Source organism: Lepidochelys kempii, chromosome 4 (genome assembly GCF_965140285.1).
Source record: "Lepidochelys kempii isolate rLepKem1 chromosome 4, rLepKem1.hap1, whole genome shotgun sequence".
Lineage (NCBI taxonomy): Eukaryota > Metazoa > Chordata > Testudines > Cheloniidae > Lepidochelys > Lepidochelys kempii.
In genome coordinates this window covers 2,158,923-2,165,085 of record NC_136383.1, presented here as the reverse complement: position 1 = coordinate 2,165,085, position 6,163 = coordinate 2,158,923, and positions in this window count along the sequence as shown.

Here is a 6,163-nt window from a genome sequence, read left to right as displayed (position 1 = left end):
CGCCTCCTTATCGCACTGCGGCTGCGCAAGCTATGGGCTGGCCTCACCCACTCCAGTTCGCACTGCGGCTGCGCGCGCACTTCGCGCTATGGTCCTCCTGAGCCGCCTCGTGACCAGTTCTTGGGGAGACTCGAGGAGCGCGCATGCGCGCGGCTCAGGCGCGAGTGAAGTGCGGAATACGCGTGCGCCTTGGCATCGTGTCGCGCGGTGCCCATCTTTTTGAGGTGGGGTGGCACGTACCATTCTCCCAAAATAGGGGTGCATAAAAGCGCTGTTCCCATCCCAGCCGCGGGTAGGATAGAGAGTAGAACGTGCCCCCCTCCTGGAGTAGGCTGAAGCGTGACGGAGGTTCAGGGCTCTGCCCAGCTGTAGCAGTCGGACACCGCCCCACCCCCCTCGATTTTATGCGTCACACAGAGCCCTTGGAGGGGGCAGGCCGACCTTGCAAACACAAGCGGGGGTGCTCCTCAGACAGGGATTTCCCTACACCCCCCCCGAATTTCCCCAACAACCCCCCCCCCCAGTTTTGTGAACTAGTTACATGCCATTTAGTGATTGGAAATTTGAATGGAAATTGAAACATTAATACACACTTTAAAAGCATATACAGCATATGATAAAATACTTGTACCTGAAAAAGTATAATAGATTTGAAAAGTATGACCATAGACTAGCTTCCTTATACAGCTGTTGTTTTTATGACCATGTCAGTGCCTTCATTTGGGTGATGTTGGCCAACCTAATAATTTCACATTATGATTTCTAAGTAAAGTCTAAATGAGCTCTCCCTGACAGCTAGTGATGAGCTGGGGGAAAAGGCTTCAGGACCGGATTGTATTTTCATTCACACCTCATCTACCTAGGTATCCGGCAAACAGAGCTGTTGTTGCCCAAATGATAGATTTTGGCTGGGGTTGGGTTATAAATCACTTGAATGCGAGGTGGGAGATGTAATGAAGTGTTATTTCCATTGTATGAGTAAAGGGCCGTAGAACTGTACTTAGCCTGTGCTGATTGAGGGCATCAAGAGAGGGTGGGGACAGGTGTTTTGCTTGATGGTCTGCCTGAGTCACAAGTACTATTAGACCTGCACCCCTCCACTGTTTAAAGACAGAACTGATTAGGCTCCATAGATAGTCTTTGTTTTATTAAGTGACCCCTAAGCTGAAATCACTGATAATCAGGTGCTTAGACCTGCTGTGGGACAGTGTTTCTGTGGAAGAGATGGCCAGCCTGCATTAGCAGTGAGGTTCCCCCACTGAGAGCTCAGCTAAAATCACTGAGAGCTGCATGGACCCTCAAGAGACGGACTCGCAGAGGTCATAGTGGCAGCAGAAGGTGATGGCGCAGGGCCATTGGTAACAGAGCGATGGAATGAACGGTGGCACAATGAACAACAGTGGTCAGAGCGAACAGTGAGTAGCTGGAGGAACGAGCAAGGTGCCTTCTTGCCCCCCACCTGGATGCACTCATGTGAAAGCACCTCTGAACTCTGAGTTTCCACTGACCAAGGACAACACCGGTGAGTGTTAATGAGGCTGTTAAGAATCCTAGAGACACAACACAGTTCATGCAAACAAACATCATACTTTTTATTTAGGCAAGAGATACCACACACTACAAACTGGAGGCCAATGTTAAGTGCACTGTCACTTGTTCATCCTGAAGTTGAACACTGTTTCCAAACAAGACCAGCAAATGCTCACTGTCTTTCTGCAAGAAACTCAACTGACTGGTTAGAAACATGAGGTGCAAGAGTGAAAGACTCAACAGTTGAAAAAGTGAAGAACTCTCTCACCACATTCAAAAAATTTACATACATGGCTAATGAATGCACCAATGCAAATGGTCATCAAGTATTAAGTCATCGTGTACATTATCTTGATGTCAGTGGTAGGTCAGTAGATGCATTTCTAGATGTTCAAGTTATAGAAGACAGATTGGCTGCATCTGTGACAACCGACATCTTAGAAGAGTTAAATGCTTGTCAATGGGACCCCAAACAGATGACTGCTTGTGCATTTGATGAAGCTGCAAACTTCTTTGGAAAACATGGTGGAGGACAAGCTTTGCTGAAAGAAAAGTGTAACCCTAGTGTCTCCTATACACCCTGCAGAGGCCATCTACTCCAACTAGCGCTAGTACGAGCTGCAGACTCTCCAAAAGACATTTTAAAAGCTATAAATTTAATATCTTCATTATATTCTTTTTTCAGCAAGAGTCCAAAAAGACTGAATATCTTGGAAAATATAGAAGAAACACTGGGACTGAAGTTCAAATTAGTCCAACCTGGGAAAACCCGCTAGCTTTCTCATGAGCGATCCTTGGCTGCTGTCTTAAAATTACTCCAGCCATTCTTACTGGCTTTGGAAAGTATCTACCAAGATGGGATGGATCTAAGTAGTGGGGCTGGTGGATTACTTTTGCTACTACATTCAGAGAAGACTATTGCCATTCTCTCTCTTGTAAGTCTACTGTTGAAACCACTTGGGTCATTAAACAATGCCATCCAGGCATCTGCTACAACAGTAGTAGATCTTTGTCCAGCAATAGAAGTTACATTTGGATCAATCCAAGAGCTATCCATTGAAAAAGTACAGGAAGAAGCAAAGACTTCAGTCCAGAAGTTGACTAATGAAGGCATTTATATTGAATCCTTAAGTGAAGAGGACAAGAAGTGTTTGTTAAGACAACTGAAAAAGTGCGCAGACTTGAGTCTTAAAAATCTACAACAGCGACTTCTAGATTCTACTCAGCCTCTATGTAGCTTTTACAGATCCCTGTCCTATAAAATACCAACAGTTGAGTGGAGTGAGGCACTCCAGCAATGGGGCTGCCCTGTGCTCAGGACAGAATAGAGAATTTGAACACAGCGTGGAATATCATACCATGAATGAATGAAGATTTGACTTCAACTTCTTTTTTATCATCACTAGTGGCTCAACCGGATCTTTGTGTTATGTTTCCTGGGATGAAAGAAGTAGGAATTCATCTTTTGCTACTCCCAGTCACAACAGCTACAGTTGAGCGTTCTTTTTCATCATTGAATAGAATTTTATATTTTGAAAGAAGTCGCCTTCTGCCTGATCATGTGAATGAACTAATGAGCATATCAGTTGAAAGAATGGAAGTACCGGACACCGAGAAGCCACCAAATATGAACGCATTGCATTCGAGAAGTTCATTAACAGAGTTGTGCAAAATTATAACAAGAAACCAAGAAGGATGTAGATGTAGTGCTTCATAGAAGGCTTGAGTAGCCAACTTTTTAATTTGTGTGATGATGATTTTAAAATCCATCTAATAAAATGGTCATGAAACATTTTTCAGTTTTTACTATGGTGCCATACAGCCCACCTTCACCCTCACAGTCCCACCCCTCATCAGCCCTGACCTCCCCCCCCCCAGTAAATTTTAACACACACCCCCTCCCCATTTCAGTTCCTGGGGAAAACACTGTCCCCAGAGACTCTAGCCCTGCAGAGGGGCCTGTATGTAGGTCCCCCTGCAGGGTCAGGGTATCATGCCATGGGCACTGCCAGCTTGCACCTTTTTATTGCAAGGCTTGCAATAGTGGGTGAGTTACAGAAAGACCCAGCCCTTGGAGTCATAGTGTCATGTGGGAGTTCCTGCTTTTACTGTACTTAAAAAAATGTTTCCAGGCCTGCGGTGATTGTGGTGAAAAGCTTGAAAGCATCACCCTGGGAGGCACAGCCAGCAGAAGGCAATTAAACCCAATCCAAGAGCTAGCAACATCTCATGATTTTAAAATCAATCTGACTTTTGATTTTTTAATCCTTGAAGCTGGCAGTACTAGCTCCGGCGGTTTCTGGGCACTACTCATCTTGTTTTTCCGGGCAGAGCCTCTTTTTTGAGCCTCCGTCTTCTGTCCTGGTGGATTTTTCAAATAACAGGCAATGTCCTGGATTCTTGCAGAGTGTATGCTGTACCTCAGAAAGAGCCCTGATTGATCTGCTTCCAGTGGGTTCCTGCCCTGCATCCACAGCTAATTGATCTGTTCCCCTGCAGCCACAGTTGCTGGATCCCTGTCCCGGGAGGGGCTGCCTGATGGACATCCTTGCGTTCTGAGCTTGTGCCAGCTCCTCTGCCACCGTGACAGGAAGTGACACTGCCCCCACCTCCAGTAACTACCCCTACTGCAGGTACCCCTTCCAGCAACCCCAGCTGTACCTCACTCAGCTCCTCCTCCCCCCAGTTTCCCAATTGTACCCCCACACACATGCAATGTCCTCTCTTTGGGAACCTGAAATATGGTAACCCACACATAGGGCCTTTTGCACGGGGCACTGCAGATTGAGGCTCCAAGACTCTTCAGTCATTCAAGAACACCCTTACTCAATCTCTTGCTGAGTTGTTTGCATTTTGTTACAATTGAGTGAATTACCAACATAGGCCCTGACTGAGCCATTTTGCAATGAGCTCCACATGGGCACAACCATGCTTATTGCAGGTTTAGAGCCACACTTCAGCCAATCCTCCTCCTCGTGTAGTGCTTATGATTGAAAGCATGATTTTAAGATGATTGGGGTGGGGGGAAGAAGGTTTGCACTATTATTGCTTGGGTTAAAACACCGTGATTGATCCCACACCAGCTTCCGCTGGCCACCACACATTCAAATGCAGATGCAAGTGCTTGAGCATCTCTGAGTTATAAAAAGGGAGTTTCAGAAGCACTGCTGTCTACAGCATTTCTCAAATGCGGCCATTGTGGCTACATGCAGCCACCAGGGGCTTTTTGGGCAGCCACAGCCTCCTGGGCAGTGATGGGGGCAAAGCAGTGGACCCTCCCCCAGGGACTGCCAGCAGTGATTGGGCCCTGCCCCCTTCTGGAGACACAAAAGCCGGAGGAGCAGGTAGTAGGTGTGAATTCCCCATCTTCCCTGGGGCAAGGTCCGGCTTCAGCCCTGAGGAGGCATGGGAGGGAGGACGGGCTACCTCAGTGGTTTGAGCATTGTCCTGCTAAACCCAGAGTTGTAAGTTTAGTCCTTGAGGGGTGCATTTAGGGATCTGGGGCAAAAACTGGGGCAGACTCCAGGCACAGGGATTTGGGCTTCATTCCCCTGCCACACGGTGACAGGCTCTGGCCCCGAGCACACCCTATCAACCCTGGCCCCCAGTGACCCTTGGCCCCCACTGCCTCCGTACCAACCTCCACATCCAGGACTTAGTTTGTCCCCAGTGTAAGCCTGCTGTGAAAGTAATATTTGCATGGTTTCAGAGGAACAGCCGTGTTAGTCTGTATTCGCAAAAAGAAAAGGAGTACTTGTGGCACCTTAGAGACTAACCAATTTATTTGAGCATGAGCTTTCGTGAGCTACAGCTCACTTCATCAGATGTTTACCGTGGAAACTGCAGCAGACTTTATATACACACAGAAATCATGAAACAATACCTCCTCCCACCCCACTGTCCTGCTGGTAATAGCTTATCTAAAGTGATCAACAGGTGGGCCATTTCCAGCACAAATCCAGGTTTTCTCACCCTCCACCCCCCCACACAAATTCACTCTCCTGCTGGTGCTGGAAATGGCCCACCTGTTGATCACTTTAGATAAGCTATTACCAGCAGGACAGTGGGGTGGGAGGAGGTATTGTTTCATGATTTCTGTGTGTATATAAAGTCTGCTGCAGTTTCCACGGTAAACATCTGATGAAGTGAGCTGTAGCTCACGAAAGCTCATGCTCAAATAAATTGGTTAGTCTCTAAGGTGCCACAAGTACTCCTTTTCTTTTTGTTAATATTTGCATGTTTGTTAATATCACTTTTTTTTTAAAGCAACCAAAAAAGCAAACGAAACAACAAGAAAAAAGACAAGAATGTGTAAAAGAACCTTATTTGTGTTTCTATTTTGTTAGGTCCAGTAAAGAATAGAAACAGCTGTATCTTATTTTTATTATTGAGTCTGCAAAAATAATCCTACAGAAATAAATAATGATTTGGACATGTGCATATTTATTTGTTTTTCCTAACGTTAATTAAGTATTTTAGGAAATATGTCCCAACGGTCACCAGCAAGAGTTGGTGGCCACACTCTGAGGCCACCAAAAAGTTTGTCATGAGAAGTAAACTGCATTGTTCTGGGTGCTCCTAGCGCTTTCCCACTGCTCCAGGTGGGTCTGGCCCACTCAGCACCCCACAGAGC